The sequence below is a fragment of the Nannospalax galili genome, unplaced genomic scaffold (genome assembly GCF_000622305.1).
Source record: "Nannospalax galili isolate Female #2095 unplaced genomic scaffold, S.galili_v1.0 scaffold218, whole genome shotgun sequence".
Lineage (NCBI taxonomy): Eukaryota > Metazoa > Chordata > Mammalia > Rodentia > Spalacidae > Nannospalax > Nannospalax galili.
In genome coordinates, this window is record NW_008343207.1 from 4,661,178 (window position 1) to 4,683,524 (window position 22,347).

The 22,347-nt window shown below is 45.2% G+C and overlaps 1 non-coding gene and 1 pseudogene across 1 annotated transcript; both read left to right on the forward strand.

Moving 5' to 3' along the window:
* The first annotated feature begins 975 nt into the window (after window positions 1–975).
* On the forward strand, window positions 976–19,633 carry LOC103739107 (annotated as a pseudogene).
* On the forward strand, window positions 3,293–3,395 carry LOC115071405. Its single transcript, XR_003850491.1, has one exon. It is a non-coding gene; the product is annotated as a U6 spliceosomal RNA (small nuclear RNA).
* Window positions 19,634–22,347: the final 2,714 nt, after the last annotated feature.

Sequence of the window (22,347 nt, forward strand, 5' to 3'; positions counted from 1 at the left end):
TGCAGTCCTGGCGGAGTTGGGAGCCCACCAGGGATGAGGGAGAGCCAGGAACCCGCGCCCTAGGACCCGTCTGGGTGGGGATGCAGATGGGGGATCAGGAATATTTGGGATTCCAGTACGCTGGGACTTTAAAGACAAAAGTTTGGAATAGAATGGTAGGAGGGCTTGCTTAGCATATGTGAGGCCCCAGTACCACCAGAAAATCGTAACAGTAACATGATAAAGTACGAAATTCAAATATTAAAAAAAACTTCCTCAGAAAAGCCGAAACTTCCTCAAATAATCCATTGTGCGTGGTGTATACTATTTCAATAATGTGTATCATTTGTGTGTGCTACTTTATTTTTCATTTTGGTGGAGAGGCTGGGAGCACTGTCAAACATGCCACTCTATCTTTGGAGTATCTTTCTTTTACTCAGTTATACAATGGTAAGGCGTTTGAATGAGCAACAGATAAAAAGAGTATTTGCACATTTCGCGCGCCCAGCCGCGGGCAGGAGGAGCGAGGGTTTGGGGGCTGCTGTGCGCGCCTGGCTCCGGCACAGGCCAAGAGAAACTTGACGGGCTCCGGGTCTCTGGCTTTCCAGCCTTGCCCAGAGCACCCCGCCTTCAGGGGGACCCCTAAACCGTGCTGCTTCGGGCACTGGCTGGATGTGGAAGAGCAAGCCCACCGACGTTCCCATTGTTCTCGCTCTCCCAGCAGCACTTCACAGGTTGCAAAGTCCTTCCCCCACCCCAAGTTCATTTTGTTCCCGAGGCACTCTGGATGCACGGATTCCCTTCCCGCGGCGACGTGGCACGTGGGGCACGCGCCCAAATCTGGGCAACTCACTGCTGCGGTGGAGGTTGGGGAACCCCTGCACGCAGCTGGCTCCGCTGTCCGCTTTGCACAGTCAGCAGCTCGCTCTCCGGTTCTAGTGTTCGGCCCACAAATCACACAAGGGTCATTTGCCAGTCCAAGGCACAGCGCCCATGATGACGTTTGGGATCGATGTCAAGCCCTGGGATAAATACCTGTCTGTGGAGGTCGGAGTGACTCGGGCTCCTCCTGCTTATGGGGTTATCATCGCAACGGTACCTCAAGCAGAGATTCACTCAGGAGACAAATAGAGTGCCTGCTATGTGCCAGGTTTTGTTGGAGACTGGAGTATGCAGGACAGACAAGACCTTTCTTCCACAGGAGAGTCTTTTAGTAAGTCAGACAATACACAAAGATACATATAAAAACATCACTGGCAACTGCGATGGAGGGACAGAGGCGCTGCACTCGCAGAAGTATGTGTCAAAAACTACCTCATTGTGGGGCCTAGAGAGATGGCTTAGCAGATGACTACCTCCAAGCCTGATGGCATGAATTTGCTCCCTGGGACCCACAGGGTGGAAGGAGAGAACTAACTCCCACAGGTTGTCCTCTGACCTCTACACAGACATATACACAAAATGAATAAAATGTAATAAACTTTTCTAGAAAATTATTTAACTACTTTATTGAATCCCCAACACAATTCTAGAGACTATATACTATCATCCCCATTTTACAGATAAACAAAGTGAGGCACAGAGAAGCTAGGTTGTTTGCTGAAGGTCACACAGTTTGCTCACAATTTCCAGGTGCAGGGCTAGAACTTTGGGATAGCCTAAAACTTTTTTGAGACAGGGTCTCACTGTCTCACTATGTATGTAGGTAGTCCCAGCTGGTCCATTTGGAATTGGTTGTAACCCAGGCTGATCTGGAACACACAGTGATCCACCTGCCTCAACCTCCCAAGTGCTGGGATCAAGGGTGTGCATTCCCACACCCTGCCCAGCTCTAGCTTTTTGAAATATACAGGTGATGGTTAATCTTCATTGTCAGATAGACTGGATTGAGAGACACGGGAAGATCAGTGAAATCTATAGTTGTTTCAGTTTACCAGGAAAGTGTGTGCAGAGGGCGCCAAGCTGATTTTCTCAACTCAATGATGGATTCAAAATCTACCACAAATTGGTGGAACTGTGGTAGGCAGGGCCTGGCAGAAGGAAACAGGTCATTGGTGCTTTAGCTCTGAGCCATCCTCTTCCTGTGAGGAACTCTGCTTCCTGGCCCCTATGCAGATACCAGGGGAGGCTTCCTCTACCATGTTCTGTGGAGCAGGGTCCTACAAGCTTCTGGGTCCAGCCCATCTTGGCTGGAAAGAGCTCTACCCATGAACCCCAGAGATCCATTCCAGCCCTCTTTTTAGTTTTTTGTTTTGTTTTGTTTTGTTTTGAGACAGTTTCTCCCTGAAGCCCCAAGCTGGCCTGGAAACCCACTATGTAGACCAGACTGGCCTCCATCTCATAGAGATCAACCTGCTTCTGTCTCAGTGCTGGGATTAAAGGCACAGACCACCACACCCGGCTCTTTTCACAGATTATTTTCAGACAGGCTCTCAACTAAGTTTCCCAGGCTGGCCTTGAACTCATTCTGTAGCCCAGGCAAGCCTTGAATTTACAATCTCCCAGTATCTCCAGTAGCAGCAATGACAGGTCTCCCCACCAGGTTAGGTTTCCGGACCATTTCTGTCACCTCAAAGCAAACCCATCCCCATTAGCAGCCACCCCTATTCTTCTAGCTTCCTAACTCCTAGAAACTTCCAGTCTGTTTCCCCTCTCTGCCTTCATCTATTCTGAACATTTAATGTAAGGAGAGTCACACAGTAGGTAACCTTTCCCATCTGACTTCTCAGTCAATAGCATTTTTGAGGTCCATGGACACTGGCACATACAAAATCTTCATCCCTTCGTGTAGTGGAGGGCCCTGAGCACCCACCTGTGTTTGGCTTGTCCATTCATCTGTGGTTGACATTTTAGCAGAATAGGAACCTGCAGTCCAGGAAACTTTAATGTCTTCCCTCAGGTCACAGAATAAACAGACCAGCTGGAGCTCTGGATTTTAAACTATGGTGCCCAAGGCCAGGCCTGGTGGCACACGTCTTTAATCTCAGCACTCAGGAGACAGAAGCAGGAGGATCTCTGTGAGTTTGTGGCCAGCCTGGTCTACATAGCAAGTTCCAGGCCAGCCAGAGGGACATAGTGAGACCCTGTCTCAAAAAAAAAAAAACCCAACCAAATAAGTAAATAATAATAAAGTAAAATATAAACTATGTCACTGAAACTTTCACCTGACTTAACTGAATCAGAAATTTCCTAATGAGCTAAGCCTAATGAAGCATAACCTTGATCCCAACATGGAGGTGGTAAAGGCAGGAGGATCAGAAGTTCAAGACTAGCCTGAGGCTACATGAGGCCCTATCTCAAAAAAAAAAAATGCTTGCTTCAGCAGCACTTACACTAAAACTAGAATGATTCAGAGAAGATTGACATGGCCCCAGAGCCAGGATGACATGCAAATTCCTGAAGTCTTCCATATCTTTTTATTTATTTTTACATTTATTTATTTATTTTGTGAGTATGTATATAGGCGGGTACGTGTGCCACAACTTTCATGTGGAGGTCCAAAGACAAAGGTCTTGGGGATTGGGTCTTGGGCTTGGTGGCAAGTACCGTTATCCATTGAGAGCATCTTGCTAGCCTACGTCCATTTTTTTTTTTTTTTTGGCTGTGAAATTCATCCAACCTTTATTGAACTGGGAACAGTTGCCAACATGGCTTTGAAGGCTTCCCCAGGTGCAGTCTCTGCTGAGGAAAGGAAACTAAGGCAGAAGAGTAGGTGGGAGAGATGGGAGGACTCAGAGAGAAGAGCAGCAGGCAGGAGAAGGAAGGGACACGGGGAGTGCAAAGGTGGATTCTAGGGAGGCCACCCCACACAGAGGCAAAGACCACCGGTTATGTCTGCCCTGACTTGGTGGCCGCAGGAACATAGAGGAAAGACCACAGGTCGTCAACAAGACATTTGTCCTTCTTGCTTTAGGTGGCTACCAAGAGGGGCTGACGGGGGGGGGGGGGGGGTGTCTCAGGATTCTGCCTTCAGGGCTCATGGCACTGAGCCAGGACTGCTTGGATGACTGTTCCTGCAGAGAATCTGGGTTCAATTCCCAGAACCCAAATGGCAGCTAATAACCATCTGTAACTCTAGTTCCAGGGGATCTGGTGTCCTCTTCTGATCTCCTCAGACATTGCATAACACGGGTGCACCTACTTACATGCAGGCAATATATAAAATGAAAATAATAAGTAAAAACATTTTTTTTAAAAAAAGCTCAAAGAATTAGTTAAACCTTGGAGCAAAGTACTTTACTTATTGGTAATTTTTTTATTTTTTTGGTCTTTTTGAGACAGGGTCTCCCTGTAGCCCCAGGTGGCCTGGAACTCACTATGTAAACCAGGCTGGCCTTGAACTCACAGAGATCCACCTGCCTCTGCCTCCTGAGTGCTGGGATTAAAAGCAGGCGCCACCACACCCGGCACTTATTGGTAATTTTTAAAAAGTGAACTGGGCATGGTGGCGCACACCTTTAATCCCAGCACTCAGTAGGCAGAGGCAGGCAGAGCTCTAGGCAGAGATCAAGGTCAGCCTGGTCTACACAGCAAGTTCCAGGCCAACTGGAGCTACAGGAAAGAAAAAAGGGGGGAGGGTGGCTCAGTGACAGAGCACTGGCCTAGCTTGTAGTAGGGGCCTGGGTTTCATCCTTAACACTAATAAAAACAACAAAAGAAAAGAACCCCTCCCCAAGGAACCCCAAATGTAGAATTATTTAAAGGTATTCACCCTTTCTCTCATACTCAGTTCACAAAAATTAGCATTTGGTCATATTGACTTAGATTCAGGTGAAAGCAGAAAAGACAAAGTATTTCAGTAGAGGACCCTGGACCACTCACACCCTCTGCCTTCTCCTTTTCCTCCCAGAGTTTCAGCAAGCTACAGCCTAGGATTCCCAAATTCTCTAATTCACAGCCATAAATAAGTTTACCATCAACAAAGAAACACAGGCGTAAGCCTGGTATAGTGGCACATGTCTTTAGTCCCAGCACTCAAGAGGCAGAGTCAGGCAGATCTCTGTGAGTTCAAGGCCAGCCTGATCTACACAGTGAGTTCAAGGCCAGCTGGGGCTACAGGGAGACCTTGTCTAGAAAAGACAAACAAAGAGCATACTGCAGAGAACTGGAGTTTAATTCCCAGCACCAACAGTGGGTAGCTAACAGCCACTGGTTACTCCAGCTCCAGGGGATTCTGATGCCTTATGTCTTTTATGGGCCCTGTACTCACATGTATATACCCATGTACACACACGTACACATAATTAAAAATAATAAAAGTAGGGCCTTAAGAGATGGTTCAGCAGTTAATAGCACTGGCTACTCTTTCAGTGTACCTGTGTGTGGTTCCCAGCACCCACATGGCAACTTATAACTATCCATAACTCCAGTCCCAGGAGATCTGATACCTTCTTCTGTTTTCTGTGGGCATTGCATGACACGGGTACACTCACATACATGTAGGCACAACACTCATAAAAATAAAAAAGTTACTGGGCATGGTGGCGCACGCCTTTAATCCCAGCACTCTGGAGGCAGAGGCAGGCGGATCTCTGTGAGTTCAAGGCCAGCCTGGTCTACATAGTGAGTTCCAGGACAGCTGGGGCTACAGGGAGACCCTCTCTCAAAAAGACCAAATAAATAAATAAATAAAAATAAAAATAAATAAAAAAGTTAAAAATTAATAATTAAGTAAATCTTGAGAAAAAAAATGCCCAGATTATGAAATGGTATGATTGACAGCCAGCTGTTTTTTAAAATTTTCCATTTGGCAAAAGAAAAACAATGCAAGTGTGGGAGGAATGAGACATAGCTTAGGGTACATTTGTGCATTGAGAGGCAGGGATACACTCTAGCTGCATTCCACAAGAAGGCATCTCAAAGCTGATGGAGGCCAGAAACAGCCCCAAGCAGAAGGAGCAGGACCATGAGATGCTCTGCTAGGAAGAGATTAGAACAGTACAATATTATGTATTCAGGGCAGCATTTTTCCATCCTTTGAGAGTATCACAGTGGGCTGTAAGGAAGATATTTTGCTCCCCAAACCAGCCCACCTCCACAGAGACAGAATAGTTGAATGAAAACTGCATGTTTGTTGCTTACAGGTCCAGCGAGATAGTTCTGAGGGTAAGAATACTTACCACACAACCTGACAACCTGGATTCAAGCCCCAGAAACCAGGCAAAAGTGGAAGGAAAGAACTGACTCCTGAAAACTGTTCTCTGACTTCCATACCGGCCATTACATAAACACACACACACACACACACACACACACACACACACACTTGAGATAATAATGCATAAAAAATTTTAAAGATGTTGCTTATGGATCTACATGCAAAGCAGATTGTTGGGTCTAATGTTATGAGATGTCCATCAGAGGAGACCACTCAGACACAGAGTATTGCCAAAGAAAGTCTCTATAGCTGGTTGGATTAGATCCTGAGTGCAGTTGGAGCCTTTCTCAGGGTAGGCTTTTATACAGAAAAAAAACATCCTCTTTCGCTCAGGGGTGGAAAGCTCCCCCAACAGTTTTTCATAACTCAGGAGTGGAAAAGTTCCCAACAGTTTCTTCCTGCAGGTGCAAGTCAAGCAGAGCAGAAAGTACAGAAGCCAGAAACAAGCAGTTAGCAAGAGTGACCAGGTACATGACCTTTTCTCAAACCCACATCCTGGTGCTGCCGGGCCAAACTTCTCAAAGTGAACCCACACTTTGAGTCAATTGCCTCTAGTTTTCACTTGCTGGGATTAGCTAGGACTGTAACATGACAGAGCTATGGTCAGTCTTGGGGTGTCCCATCACACTAATCTGTACTACCCTCTTATCCTTGTTTTATCTTGCTGTATATTTGTGCTGGATAGCTTTAGTGTCAACTTGACACACGGGGGTTGGAGGAGCCTCAATTGGGGAACTGCCTTCATTGGACTGGCCTGTGGCCATGTCCATGGGGCATCTTCTTGATTGTTGAGAGATGTGGGAAGGCCCAGCCCACGGTGGTGTGTGGTGCCACCCCTGGGAAAGTGGGCCTGTGTTGCATAAGAAAGCAGGCTGAGTAGGGACCAGGGAAGCAAGCCAATAAGCAGCATTCCTCCATGGCCTGTACTCCAGCTCCTGCCTCCAGGTTCCTGCCCTGAGTTCCTACCTTGGGCTTCCAGATGAACTGTGACCTGGGATATGTAAGCTAAATAAACCCTTTCCTCCCCAAGTTGGTATTGGTCAGAGTGTTTTGTCACAGCAGTGAAGAAACAAACTAGGACAATCTTTTTTCTTTTCTTTTTTTCATGTGCACGAGTGTTTTGCCTATATGTATATATAGGCACCATGAGCATACCTGGTGTTTGTGGAGGCCAGAAGAAGGCATCAGATCCTGTAGAAGTGGAGTCGCAGACAGTTCTTAGCCACCATGTGGGTGCTGAGAACCAAACCTAAGTTCTCTGAAAGAGCAATCAGTATTCTTAACTGCTAAGCCATCTCTCCAGCTCCTTGGTGTTCTTTTTTTTTTTTTTTTTAAAGGACAAGGTCTTGGGGCTGGAGCGATGGCTCAGCGCTTAAGAGCACTGACTGCTCTTGCAGAGGACCTGATTTTGGTTAGCACATGGCTGATAACAACCATTCATAGCTCCAGTTCCAGGAGATTTAATGCCCTTTTCTGACCTCTGTAGGCACTGTATGACACGGGTGCACTTACGCACATGTGGGCAATACATTCATACACATAAAATAAGAATAATAAAAATCATTGACCCAAAGCAACTTGGGGCACAGGGGAAGATTTATTTCACTTTACAACTTACAGTCTATCGTGGTTTTATAAAAGATAAGGTCTCACTGTGCAGGTCCAGGTTGCTTGGAACTCATGATGTTCCTGCCTCCACTTCTGAAGTACAGGCACTACAAGCCTGTGCCACTATGCTCCAATCTCTATTTTACTAATTAATTAGCCAAATAAGTCAGAGACTCATTATGCAGCTGTAGCTGGCCTGCAACTTGACATGTAGATTATGCAGGCTTCAAACTCACCGAGATCTATCTATTTGCCTTGCCTCCTGTGAGGGATTAAAGGCATGCACCTCCATGCCTGACACGATTCTTTTCATTTTTTATTTTTTTGAGACAGGGTCTCTCCATAGCCCCAGATGACCTTGAACTTGTTCTGTAGACTAGGCTGGCCTTGATCTCACAGAGTATACTCTACCTCTGGAGTATTAGGATTAAAGGCGTGCATCACCACAACCCACTCTATTACTATTTTTGAAATGTTGGTTGTGACCCGACCCTCTGAACTGATTTTCTGACTTGCCAAAGGCTAGTGAGGAGCAGCTTGTAAAATACTGGCTTGTAAACATCCACCATACAGAAGAGGAGGTGGGGTGTTTGCTAGTTGTATTATTCAGGAAGAGACGAGGTGGGTACAGTGGTGTAATTATCTTTGTAACACTTGTTTCCTAAATAGAAAGATGATTACGTAGGAGTTTGTTACACTTCTATTTTAGAAATCAGTTTATTCTGCTCTAAGTCATGCATGATAAAACACACCCACTTTAAACATACAGTTGGGGGAGGGCAGTGAGTTGGCTGAGGGGGTAAAGGCACTTATCACCAAGTCTGACATTCAATCCCTGGGATCCATATGGTAGAAGAAGAGCAGTGACTCTGGCAGGTTGTCCTCCGACCTCCACAGGCACAATGTGGCATGCCGCCATCACCTTCTCCCCTACAAACATAATTTTCTTGTTCTTTTTTTGTCTGAGACAGGGTCTTGCTATGTATACCAGCCTGGCCTCAAACTCACTGAGATCTGCCTGTCTCTGCCTCCCAAGTGCTGGGATTAAAGGCATGTGCCACTGTGGCCAGCCAAATAAAAGATTTAAATGTAAAAGAAAAAGCTGGGTGAATTTTGACCAGTACATATGCTTGTATGGCCTCTACCTTATGAAAGATGCACTATTTCCCTTACCCTAAAAAATTCATCCATTTTCTTAGTGGCCTTTCTGCCACTTTTCCCCAACCTGTCCCCAGTGCTTGCCTCACTCAACACAAATCCAACAAGTTTAGATTCTCTCTAACAGTTTAGCAACATAGGATCCCAGCAGAGTTAAGGGCTCCTGTAGCCCAGGCCTAGCGTCTACCTCCTTGATAGCTGAGGATGACCTTGAACTTCTGATCTTCTTGCCTCCACCTTCCAGTAATAATGATTTTTACAATATGGGCATGCTCTGGACAAAATGACTTTTACTCAACTTTGCAACCAAAAAGTTAATCTTATCTTGGCTTGTTTAAAATGTAGTCAAACCTATTGAGCCTTGAGCTCTTCTTTTTTTTTTCTTTTCTTTTTGGTCTTTTTGAGACAGGGTCTCCCGGTAGCTCCAGCTGGCCTAGAACTCACTCTGTAGACCAGGCTGGCCTTGAACTCACAGAGGTCCACCTGCCTCTGCCTCCTGAGTGCTGAGATTAAAGGCAATTGTCACCACACCCAGCTGTTGAGCTCTTCTTGTAACCTAAAGCATATAACTTGAATTCTTCATGATCCTTCCTAGCCCTAGACCTAAAATAATGTATGAATGTGGTGGGGAGTGTTTTGCATATTCAGGAAAGCATTGCAAACAGCACAGGTGTTCCTTGGAAACAACAAAAGTATGAAGAACATTCCATTTGTGTTGTCACAATAGATGGGATTAAGTTGATAACATCTGTTTGTGGTTGTGAGCTTGCTGGTTTGGGTCAGTAGGGATCAGAAAGGGCAAAATTCTTCTCTGGTAAGACAAGGGTGGCACTTTTACTTTCTGATTTCATTCTGGACACATTACTTCAATAAAAGGATGAGCCAGCCTTTTGTTGGCAAGCACAGTCCTGAGAGAATGCTGAAGGAACAGGTTCTCAGCAGTTCAGGTCTGCTCTTAGCTTGAAAGGGAAGTGGCAAGTCAGCCGTCATTCTTTAACCCTAACGGGGTATTGTGTAGTAACTGCCACACCTCCCAGTGCTGGTATCCCAGGTAAGCACTGCCTGGCTAAGCATGGCTCTGTTTGCCTCTGGCTTCCTTCCTGAGGGATAAGGGTTTACAGATCTCTTCCCATGAAGTCTAGTGGGCACTGTTCCTTTTAATTTTTTCATAAAAATTTTTATGTATTTATTATTGTGTGTATGCATGGGTGTGAGGGGTGTGCCTGCCTCGGCATTCCTGTGGAGGTCAGAGGACAACTTTATGGAATCAGTTCTCTCTGTGGGTGCCAAGTGTCTCATGTTGCTTGCAAAACAAGTGCCTTTACCCACTGAGCCATCTTGCTGGCCCTTCTTTTCTTTTCTAGTGCTATTCATCCCGTGGATGGATGAGATGCATCTCCTTCCTGTTGACCAGTGTTTGGTTATTTTCCCTGTCATTTTGCTGCTGTATACTTGATGTTGTTCTGGCTGGGGATGTAGCTTAGTTAGTAGAGCATTTGCCTAGCATGCATGAAGCTACGAATTCTACCTCCAACATCACAATTAAAAAACGGCAGGATGGTACATGCCTGTAATCTCAGCACTCAGGAAATAGAGGCAAGAGGGTCAGAAGTTCCGTGTCATCCTTGGCTATGCGGTAACTTTAAGGGCAGCCTGGGATACGAGAGACCCTCTCTCAAAAAACAACAACAACAACAACAACAACAAAACATATGGGGCTGGTGAGATGGCTCAAAGATTAAGAACACTGTTCTTGCAGAAAACCTGGGTTCGAATCCCAGCACCCACATGGCAGCTAATAACTACCCATAACTCCAGTTCCAGGGGATCCAACAGCCTCTTCTGTCTTCCTTGGGCATTGCACGACATGGGTGCACCTACCTACATGCAGGCAATACATGTATACACAAAAAATTTAAAAAATAAAATTTTTAAAAACTACATATATATCGATATAGCTACTATTGGTGAATGAGGTATTATTCTTATCATTGCTATTTGCTTTAAAGAAATTGGTATTCAATAGGTACAACTGGCCTTCTAGCTAGAGAGATAAGGACTGGAGACATTTCTGCCCATAGAGCTACAGGGAGATCCTGTCTCAAAAAGACCAAAAATGTGTGTGCGCGTGTGTGTGTGTGTGTGTGTGTGTAATTCAATATGGTTTCAGAAAGAGAAAAAGAAGAAAACATGAAAAAGTTCATAATAATAATCTCTGGGACTGTAGAGAGGGTTCGGTGGTTAAGATCACTGACTGATCTTGTGGAGGACCCAAGTTTGAATCCTAGCACCCACATGGTGGCTAACAACTGTCGGTAACTCTAGTTCCAGGGAAGGAATCCACTGCCCTCTTCTGACCTTCTCCGGGGCATTGCAGATACAGGTGCATTTCCATACATGCAGGCAATACACTCATACATATAAAATAAAAGTAATAAAATATTTTTCAAAAGAATAATAATTTCCTAGGACAGCTCCCCCTATTCTAGCCATTTTTTGGGTAATAGAGCTGTACGTCCAGGCTTCCTCACAACAACCTGAGCTGTGGATTGGCCACAGAGAACAACCCGGGTCCCCAGAGGTCCTGTGGGCTTGCCTGGCCTCTTCTCCAAGAAATATTGATTGCAGTGAAAGGGCCAGAAGCGCTTCACTGCCTCACACACAGGTGTGGCCTGGACCTGCTTACTGATACCACAGATCATGGGCTAAGCAGCCTCAAGATCACCAGCCCCATGGTTACCAGCCCTGCCATCTGCCCACCAACCGGAGGTCAGAGCCTTCTGAATCAGGAACAAGCTTCCAGGGTCTTCCTTCGGCAAAATGTCTTTTCTGCTCACAAGTGACACCTGTGACCCCAGCACTTGGGCACTGAGGCATCCTTCCACACTGTGTTGTTTTCTTTTCTTTTTTTTTTTTTTTTTTTTTTTTTTTTTTTGGTCTTTTTGAGACAGGGTCTCCCTGTAGCCCTGGCTGTCCTGGAACTCACTATGTAGACCAGGCTGGTCTTGAACTCACAGAGATTCTCTTGCCTCTGCCTCCCGAGTGCTGGGATTAAAGGCGTGTACCACCAAGCCGGCCCCACACACAGACACACATAATTAAAAATAATCCTAGAAGTAAAATAAATGAAACATTTCAACATTCTTCCACCCTGCTTTTTTTTTTTTTTTTTTTTTGAGACAGTGTTTTGTTGTATAGTGCAGACTGGCCCTGAACTCAAGATAATCCTCCTGCCTCAGCTTCCCACGTGCTGGTTTCCAGGCATGTTTCATGATGCCCAGTGACCATCCATTTTTAAGTAAGCTATGTCTCTGTTGGAGATAGAATTGTGTTTTTCCAAAGTTTCTGCACTGAGGTCCTCACACCCATGACCAGAATGTGGCTGTCTTTGGTGATCACTTCTTTAAAGACGTGATAAAGTGAAAATGATGTCATTCTGGTTGGTCTTATTACAAAACCTGAAGTCTGGCCTTATTACAAAAAGGGTTTGGGGGCTGGTAAGATACCTCAGGGTTTAGACCAATCCTGAAGACCCGAGTTCAATCCCTGGAATCCACATGGTGGAAGGAGAGAACCAACTTCGTGTTGTCCTCTGACCTCCATATATGTACTGTGACACACGAGTCATCATCTCCACAAATAAATAGATATAAACAAGAACAAAGAAGGGGTTAGGAAACAGATACACAGAAGACCAGAAGATGAAGGGTAACAGCAGTAAGGCTGTCTGCATGCTGAGGCCTGGCTCTGTTTTCATCAGAAGGAAACCACTCTGCCCAACCTTGGCCTTGGACATCCAAAACTGTAAGAAGCCCATCTCTGTGGTTTGAGCTCCATGGGCTGAGTACACAGTTATAAAGCCTTAGCAAATGACGCAGTGGGGTTCAGGTTTGGAAAACAGAACTGATGAAAAGCCAACACCCCATATTCACATGATCCCACATCAGCCAAGTCCCAAGGGGCGGTCACTTCTGGCTTCAAGTGACAACCAAAGAGCCAGAGAGCCTGTCAGTCTCCCAGCTCTTGAGGATGAGGGCTTTCTAGCTATTTGGGTTCAGGCAGCTGAGGACAGACTGAGCATCTACCAACCCAGCCTCAGTACAGATTGATGCACTTGGCTTTGTCAGAGGCTGCAGGTTCCTTATTAAAAGGGTGCAGAACTGGGTGTGATAGCCCACGTCTTTAATCCCAGCACTCAGGAGGCAGAGGCAGGAGGACAGCCTGGTCTATGTAGCAAGTTCAGGCCAGCTGTGGCTACAGAGAGATCCTGTCTCAAAAAGACCAAAAAAGGAGAGATGGCGCAGCGGTTAAGAGCACTGGCTCTTCTTCCAGAGGGCCTGGGTTCAAGTCCCAGCACCCACATGGTTGCTAAGCACCTTCTGTAACTCCAGTTCCAGGGGATCCGATGCCCTCTTCTGACCTCCTTGGCAGGTACTGCATGACACAGGTGCACTTACATACATGCAGGCAATACACTCACACACAAAATAAAAATAAATGTATTATAAAAAGACCAAGAAAAGAAAGAAAAGAAAAGGAGCAGAAAGCCAGGCATAGTAGCATATGCTGTTAGTCCCAGCACGTGGGAGGCAGAGGGCAGGCAAATCTCTGTGAGTTCAAGGTCAGCCTAGTCTCAATCTCTACGCAAGTTCCAGTCCAGCTGGGGGTACAGGGAGACCCTGTCTCAAAAAAACAAAATAAATAAGTACAAATAAATAAAAGGATTCTGAGCTGAGGAGATTGTCCAGTGAGTAAAGCATTTGCTGTGCAAGTGTGAGGACTGGAGTTCAAATCCCAGAACCCACATAAAGCCATGCACCATCATGTCTGTAATCCCAGCATTCCTATAGTGAGATTGGAAACAGAGACAGAATACCTGGATGCTCAGGAGCTAGCTTGCTGTACACAGCAGCAAACAAGAGACTGCCTGAAACAAGGTTGGAAGGTAAGGACTGACACTTCAGTTTGTCCTCTGATCTCCACATGTGCTGCAGCAGTGGTGCACACGCACGCATGCACACACACACACACACACACATAACACACCCCCTGTACACAGTCAGAAAGTTCCCCACCACACCGGAGGCTTTGAGTATAATGTGGCTGAGAGCAGGGCCAGTACACTTGTCCTATGAGGTAAGCATTTGGGACTATGCAGGTCAAATGGTTGTTATGGATACTCAATTGCCAGTGTAAGATGAAGGCAGCTAGAGTCAAGTGAATGCGTGTGGTTGTGTTCTAATAAAACTTTATTTACAAAAACGTGGCAGGCCCAAGGGCTGGGTCTAACAAGCCTAGGTTTAGAGCAGCAATTTACTTTCTTTTTTTTGGTCTTTTTTTGAGAAGGTCTCCCTGTAGCCCCAGCCGTCCTGGAACTCACTATGTAGACCTGGCTGGCCTTGAACTCACAGAGATCCGCCTGCCTCTGCCTCCCAAGTGCTGGGATTAAAGGCGTGCACCACCACGCCCGGCAGCAATTTACTTTCTAATTGTGTTAATATTTTAGTTAGAAGCTAAATTACTGGGATTACAGGTTTTCATCACCACACTAAAGTTTTTGTTGTTGTTGTTGATTTTGGAGTTTTTGTTTTGTTTTGTTTTGTTTTGTTTGAGATAGGATCTCATGTAGGCCAGGCTAACTTCAATCTCCCTAAGTAGCTGAGGATGACCTTGAACCTAGGATTCTCTGCCTCCACTTCTGAGAGCTGAGGTTACAGGTATGTGCCACCATGCCTGGTTTATGTGGTACTGGGGATGGAATCCCAGTAAATGCACTCTACCAATGGAACTACAACCCTAGCCCATATTTCATCTTTTTAAAAAGGGGGAAGGGAAGGCTGGAGAGATGGGTCAGCAGTTAAGAGCATTGGCTGCTTTTGCAGAAGACCCAGGTTCAGTTCCCAGCACCCACATGGTGGCTCACAACCATCTGTAACTCCAGTTTAAGGGGATCTGATGCTCTCTTCTGATCTCATTGCACACATGGTGCTCATATATATGCAGGCAAAACACTCATACAAATAAAATAAAAATCAATCAATGAAAAAAAAATTTTAAGGAGTTGGAGAGATGACTCATCAGTTAAGAGCACTGGCTGCTCTTGCAGAGGACCCAGTGTGGTGCCCAGCACCCACAAGGCAGCTAACAACTGTCTATAACTCCAGTTCCAGAGGATCTGATGCCCTTTTCTGACTTCCATGGGCATTGGGTGCACTTACATACATGCAGGCAATACACTCATACACATAAAATAAAAATAATATATAAAATATTGTTAAAGTAAAATAAAAATTTTTTAAAGATTTATTTTTGTATGTGTATGTTTGAGTACATGTGCATATATATGTGAGGGCATTGAGTCCCTGGAGCTGGAGTTAGAGGCAGTTATGAACCATCCCACATGGTGGCTGGGAATTCAATACCCATCCTCATGATTGAACAGCAAAAGCCCTTAAAATTGCTGAGCCATCTCTCTCCAGTCCCCAAATTATTACTATTATTACTATTAGTTCTTTTTCTTCTTGTTTTTCTTCTTCCTCCCCTCCTCCCCTTCCACCTTTTCCTTGTTCATATTGAGAGTCAAGGTCTGCCAGCAAGAGAGACAGGGAAGGAGGGGAATTGCTGACCAACAGCATCTCTCACAATAACACTGGTTCTGCTGATTTCCAGATAGATAACGTCAGCCTTTCTGAACCTTTGTTTCTTCAGTCAGTGGCGATAGTAGTGATACACTGGACACTCAGTCAACAAGGGAATCCATGCAGAGGGCTAAGGGCTTGTCTGGCAGCAGCAAGTCGTCAGTAAATAATAGTTGCCATAGTAACTATGTTATCTATCTTAGGATGATACAGGGAGCTCCAGAGGGCTCTCATGTAAGAGCAACAGACTTTGACTCCAAGGATCTCAGAGAAATGCCAGACTGTTAACAAGGCCAGTCACCAGAATATGAGAAGCTGCTTAGCCTTGGTTTTCCCTATCTATAAAATGGGAGTAAGGTCCAAGGGCAGGGCTGTCTACTGTTCCACTCAAATAGCATTTACTGGGCTGGGAAGGTGACTCTGGATAAAGTACCTGCTGCATAAGTGTGAGGACATGGCAACTGCCTGTAAGATCCCAACTCGTAGGAGACAAGGACAGGGGATCGTTAGGGCAGCCTGGCTAGCTAGACTAATTGAATTGATTAGGTCCAGGTTCAGGGAGAGACCCTGCTTCAGAAAATAAAGTGGAGAGCAGTTTAGGAAGACACTCAGTGTCAAACTTGGAATGTCAGGCCTCCACATGCATGCAACATGCAACATGTGCACCCACACACATGTGAACACTTACATGTACATGTGCACACACTACACATACAAAAAAAAAAGCATTTCTTCAGCACCTGACATGTGTCAGGCATTATTTTGGGCAGTGAGTAAAAGAGCGTCCCCTCACGGGACCTTCAGGGGGCGGAGTGAGGATAAAATATTGCTCTTCTTATGAAGTGATTGAAGGAGGCAGGGAACACAAAATAATACAGAGAAGTGGACCACAAAGGATGCTGTACTGTGACACACAGTGAGGGCTGGAAAAGATGGTGTTGGGACTGCAATTTGCAAGAACCAGAAAACCCAACTTACCAGTATGAGAAAAACGTATGTGATGATGGCTCATACCTGCAATCCCAGCATTGGGATTGGCTGAAGCTGGAGAATCATGGGAGTTTGAGGCCAGCCTGATATACACAATGAGTCCAGAATAGCCTGGGCTGCAGAGTGAGACACTGTCTCAAAAAGGCAATCCAAAACAAACAAAGAAGTACATGCATGATTAAAAACAAAAGGGCAGGAGAGATGGCTCAGTGGTTAAGAACACTGACTGCTCTCTCAGAGGACCTGGGTTCGAGTCCCAGTACCCAAATGGAATCTAACAACTGTCTGTTAACTCCAGTTCCAGAGGATCCAACATCGTCTTCTGACTTCCTCAGGCATTGCATCACATGGGTTGCCCTTACATACATTCAGGCAATACACACACACATAAATAAAAAATAATAAAATTAAACAACAACAAAAAAAACATTCAGGTATGGCTTGATACAGCAGCTCCAATAATGCTTTCACAGCTGGTCTCCATCTCTCTCTTCCCATAATTCAGTTCAGCTTCACTGTGCAAACCCCAGTCCCTTAATCAGACCCTCCTCTGTGGGTAGGGAGCTGACTGCAAGTGCCCCTTTATTCATCCACTCCAATACTCCCAATAACCGGTGAGAAGGTGGCAGCTTTGCTCCCCAACAGAGGGAACAGGATTCTCAGTGGTCCACATGGTGTTGACACTCACAGCAGCTGGAGTCACAGAAGGCTCTAGTGGGTCTGTGGGAGAGTCACCAAGCAGGAAGTAGAACTGCCAGAACCAAAAGCAGCAGCAGAGGGAATGGCATTCTGAGAGGAAGCCAGGGGCATCCCTTGCGGAGAGAGCACTGGTTGCAGACACAGGGTCAAGGTCATGGCCACTGAACTCCAGGCAGACACTGGCCTCCTTTCCCAGAGTTCTAGCCAGGCTGGCAAGCTGTTAGTTGCATCAGAAAATTATTTCTGAAAATTGGCACTTCAGCTTGCTGTCTTCTGCCAAAAATAAAAATAAAATTAAAAGCATCTCTGAGGACATTATGGCCCAGCTGTTGGATGAACAGGCCTAGCAGGAAGGGGGCAGGTCTGCTGTGAGCTGACTGCTGGCCACGGACAGGCCCAAGGTGGACAAAACCCAGTGGTGGTGGTGGCGCTGGGTCTGCCAGCCTCATACATGCTTTACAGTGATGGCGGTCTTCAAGCCAATTTTATTTGCTTATTTTTTCTTGCTTTTTGAGACAAGATCTCAAGAAGCCCAGGCTGGCCCTAACCTCACCATGTAGCTGGGATTTTAGGTATATACCACCATGCCTGGCTCATTTTTTTTAAATTTATTATTTTTATTTTATGTGTATGCATGTATTGTCTGCATGTATGTAAGTACACTTGTGCCATGCAATGCACACAGAGAACAGAAGAGACCATCAGAGCTCCTTGAACTGGAGTTACAGATAGTTGTTAGCTGCCATGTGGATGCTGGGATTCGAACCCAGGTCTTCTGTAATAACAGCCAGTGTTCCTAACCACTGAGCCATCACCCCAGTCCCTCATTTTTGTTTTTTTGAGACAGAGTTTCACTCTGTAGCCCAGGCTGGCCTAGAACTCCTAGTAGTCCACCTCCCAAATGCTTCTGAGCCAGTCTTTAAAGAAAAGCATCCCTGGGGACCAGGTTTAGTTGGTAGAGTGCTCACCTAGCGTGATTGAAGGCCCTGGGTTTGCTCCCTAGGACTGTATAAACTGGGTGAGGTGGTACACATTTATCACCCCGGAATTGGGGTGGTGGAAGAAGGTAGAGGAAGGCAGATCAGTTATTCAAGGTCATTCTTAGCTACATAGGGACCTCAGGGCCAGCTGGGCTATCCTGTCTCAAAAAACTAAACACACACACACACACACACACACACACACACACACACACACACCACACACACCACAGTTGATGTTTGTGGCACTAAGGGGTAGAAGCCAAGTGTTATACATCCTAGATAAATACTCTACAATTGAGCTCCACCCACAATCTAATAATGATCATAAACATCAGGGACTTGAAGTCCAGAGATGTTAAGTTATGTATTCAATGTCACACAGTAAATGATAGATCAAAGACTTGAACCTTCTGCCTAATTCAAAAGATTCTTTTTGGGGCTAGAGAGATGGCTCAGCAGTTAAGAGCACTGGAGGTTTTGGCTCTGTCAGTGGCAGAATTGAAATAGAAATCAAGATCAACCATGAAGGAGAAGTAAACAGGGCTTGTTACATGCCCCAGAACCCTTGCATCATTGCAACAAAGACTCCATCCAGTGATGTTCTTGTTTTTGATTACACAAAGCATCCTTGTAAACCAGACGCTTCTGGAGAGTGCAACCCAGACTCGCATCTCTGTGGACATCAGAAAGAAGGCTATGGGCTTTCTTGGAACTCAAATCTCAGTGGGCACTTGCTTGGTGCTTCAGATGACCATACCATTGGCCTATGGGACATCAGTGCAGTTCCAAAGGAAGGAAAAGTGGTGGCTGCAAAGACCATCTTTACAGGACATACAGCAGTAGTAGAAGGTGTTTCGTGGCATCTGCTTCATGAGTCTCTGTTTGGGTCAGTTGCTGATGATCATAAACTTATGATTTGGGATACTCACTCAAACAATACTTCCAAATCAAGCCATTTGGTTGATGCTCACACTGCTGAAGTGAACTGCCTGCCTTTCAATCCTTATAGTGAGTTCATTCTTGCCACTGGATCAGCTGACAAGACTGTTGCCTTGTGGGATCTGAGAAATCTGAAACTCAAGGTGCATTCCTTTGAATCACATAAGGATGAAATATTCCAAGTTCAGCGGTCACTTCACAATGAGACTATTTTGGCTTCCAGTGGTACTGATCGTAGGCTGAATGGCTGGGATTTGAGTAAAATTGGAGAGGAATGGTCCCCAGAAGTTGGCCCACCAGAGTTGTTGTTTTTTCATGGTGGTCACACTGCCAAGATCTCTGATTTCTCCTAGAATCCCAATGAACCTTGGGTGATTTGTTCTGTATCAGAAGACAATTGTCATGCAAGTGTGGCAGATGAGAACATTTATAATGATGAGGACCCTGAAGGAAGTGTGGATCCAGAAGGACAAGGGTCCTAGACGTGTCTACGCTTGTGATTTTAGACTGCCCGTGCTTTCCTCTGAACCTGAGATTGATTTAACACTGGTTTTGAGCCATTGACTTTGTTCAGCTCTCCCTCTATAATAGGTGCCATCAGGAATGCTACAAGCTCAAGCAGTGGGCGTTTTCTAAACCTTAACTAGGGGTCTTCATTAAAAAAAAGCCACAGACATATTTAAATTTTCTTCAGGAATTTTCTAGTGAAAAACCCAGGTCTAAAATGGCTTCAGAAATGGGGAGTAATATGTGTGATTATTTTTCTTCTTAAGCTATATCCCCAATTTTTTCAGACTCTTAAGTAATAGCTAGAGTGACTAAGGAATAGAGCCAAGTGAGGTAGGTGTCCGAGCCATGAAGTATAAATATTACAAGATGTAATTTTTATTCAGAAATTAGGGGAGGTTCATGTTATACAAATTCCTACTCTACAGTCCTCACGCCTGACTTTCCAGGAAGCATTTTCCCACGTAGACCAGTCATCTATTGGTTTCTTCAGTTAAGACCACACGTTCCTCCTTCCCCATATATTTTGCTTGTTAGTATATTTCTTGTGCTATTTTCATACTATTCTTTTCCTTTCTGTGAAATGGTTTTTGTTGTGTTTTTTTTGAAGCTTGGGACCACCAAGTTGTAAAGATGTATTTTTTTGCCTGGTAGTTCTACCACAGGTGAGCTGCCAAGTTGAGAAGAGTGATTTGATAGTTTGTATTTGTTTTTAAAATTAAATTAATCATTGATAAGGATTTTTTGTTTTTTAGGGGTTAGTCCTTGACCAGTTTAGTTTGATACCATCTCCATTTTGGTTGACCTGTCTCACCATCAGGCCTGTTACTCTCCATGGTTAACTGTGTAAGTGCTTATAATGGAACAAATTGCTTTTCTACAAATAAATAAATAAATAAATAAATAAATAAATAAATAAATAAATCCCCCCCCAAATTTTTTAATCAAGCCAGGCGTGGTGCACATACCTTTAATTCCAGCACTCAGCAGGCAGATATCCAAGAGATCAAAGCCAGTCTGGTCTCCATAGGGAGTTCTGGAGCTACAGCGAGAACATTTCAAAAAGCCAAAAATGAAAAATAAACAAGAAAACAACAAATTGGCACTGGGGAGGCAGAGGCAGGCAGATCTCTGTGGGTTTGAGGCCAGCCTGGTCTACATGGTGAGTTCTAAACCAACCAGGGTTACATAGTGAGACTCTGTCTCAAAATAAAAGAGGGAGGGTGCTGGAGAGATGGCTCAGTGGTTAAGAGCACTGGCTGCTCTTGCAGGGGACCCAGTTTGATTTCCAGCACCCACATGGCAACTAACAACCATCTGTAACTACAGTTCCACAGGATCCAGACACCTTCTTCTCACTTCTGTGGGCATTGCATGACATGTTTGCACTTTCATACATACATACAGGCAATACGCTCATACACATAAAAAGAAATAAGAATAATAAAAATAATTTTTTAAAAAGACCAAAACAACAACAAACCAGAAAGGGATGCCACCCCTGGTCCCATCTTCCTTCTGTTCCAAATTTTCTGTCTCAACTGTGGTTTCTAGATGGCTGGGAGCTCTAGAAAGATCTGGAACTCTCATCAAGTCATTCACAGTGGAAAGTGTGGGCAAGATCAAAGTGGTCTTCAGTTTCATTCCAACACCACAGACGTGTTTCTCTTGAGAACATATTACTTCTGTTATTGAAGGTCAATATGGAAAGAGAAATCACCAGGGAAAAGCAGCCAGGGTTTGCAGCCCCCAGAATTCAAGTAGCAAGCAGGTGTGGGTGCCACCTGGACTGTGGTGTCACCTGCTTGCATTGGCACTCTTGCCCTGGCATCTGCCAGCTGTGTGTGTGACTTTGTAAAAAGCTCTTGGGCTCTCTGGGTTCAGTTTCCTTGTCTTTAAAATGGGATGATGATGGGAGCAATGTCACAGGGGCACCCTGAGTGGGCACGGGCAGGTGTTGAGATGGGTGTTCCTATCCAAAGTGTTGAAAGTCAGTGACTCTAACACTACTGCTGTTGTCATGGTTTTGGGGACATGGAGAAGATACTGGTGAGAACTGGGAGTCCTTATGCTAAGTGGGAACCTGCTGCCCACTAGCTTCTGTGGCCTGGAGGTTGGTTTTTTTTGAGACAAACTCAAATACTATAGGAACACCAGCACAACAGACAGTGTTTTGAGTGTTTGCTGTCATCCCTGATCTTCACAACAGCCCTCTGCAGGACAGGCTGTTGGTACTGTCATCCCACAGATGCGGATTCTTGGGCACAGAGAGGGAAAGCAATTTGCCTGAGGCCATGTAGCTTCTTTTTCTTTCTTTTTTAAAAAACTTTATTATTTTTGGTTTATGTATGAGTGTATTGCCTGCACACATGTCATGCAATGCCCGTGGAGGTTGGAAGAGGGCATCGAATCCCCTTGAACTGGAGTTATGAACAGTTGTTAGCTGCCATGTGGGTACTGGGAATTGAACCCAGGTCCTCTGCAAAAGCAGTCAGTGCTCTTAATCACTGAGCCATCTCGCCAGCACCTCTTTCTCTTTCTGATAGGTAGGAATGTTGGAGAGAGCTAGCGGGTGGTGAAGAGCACGAGCAGATGGATGAGGCACTGAGGCACAGATGGAATTCTCAGCGGGATACAGATTTATTTTGCACGGGGCACCTTTCCCTCAGGGAAGGGAAAGATGTCAGGG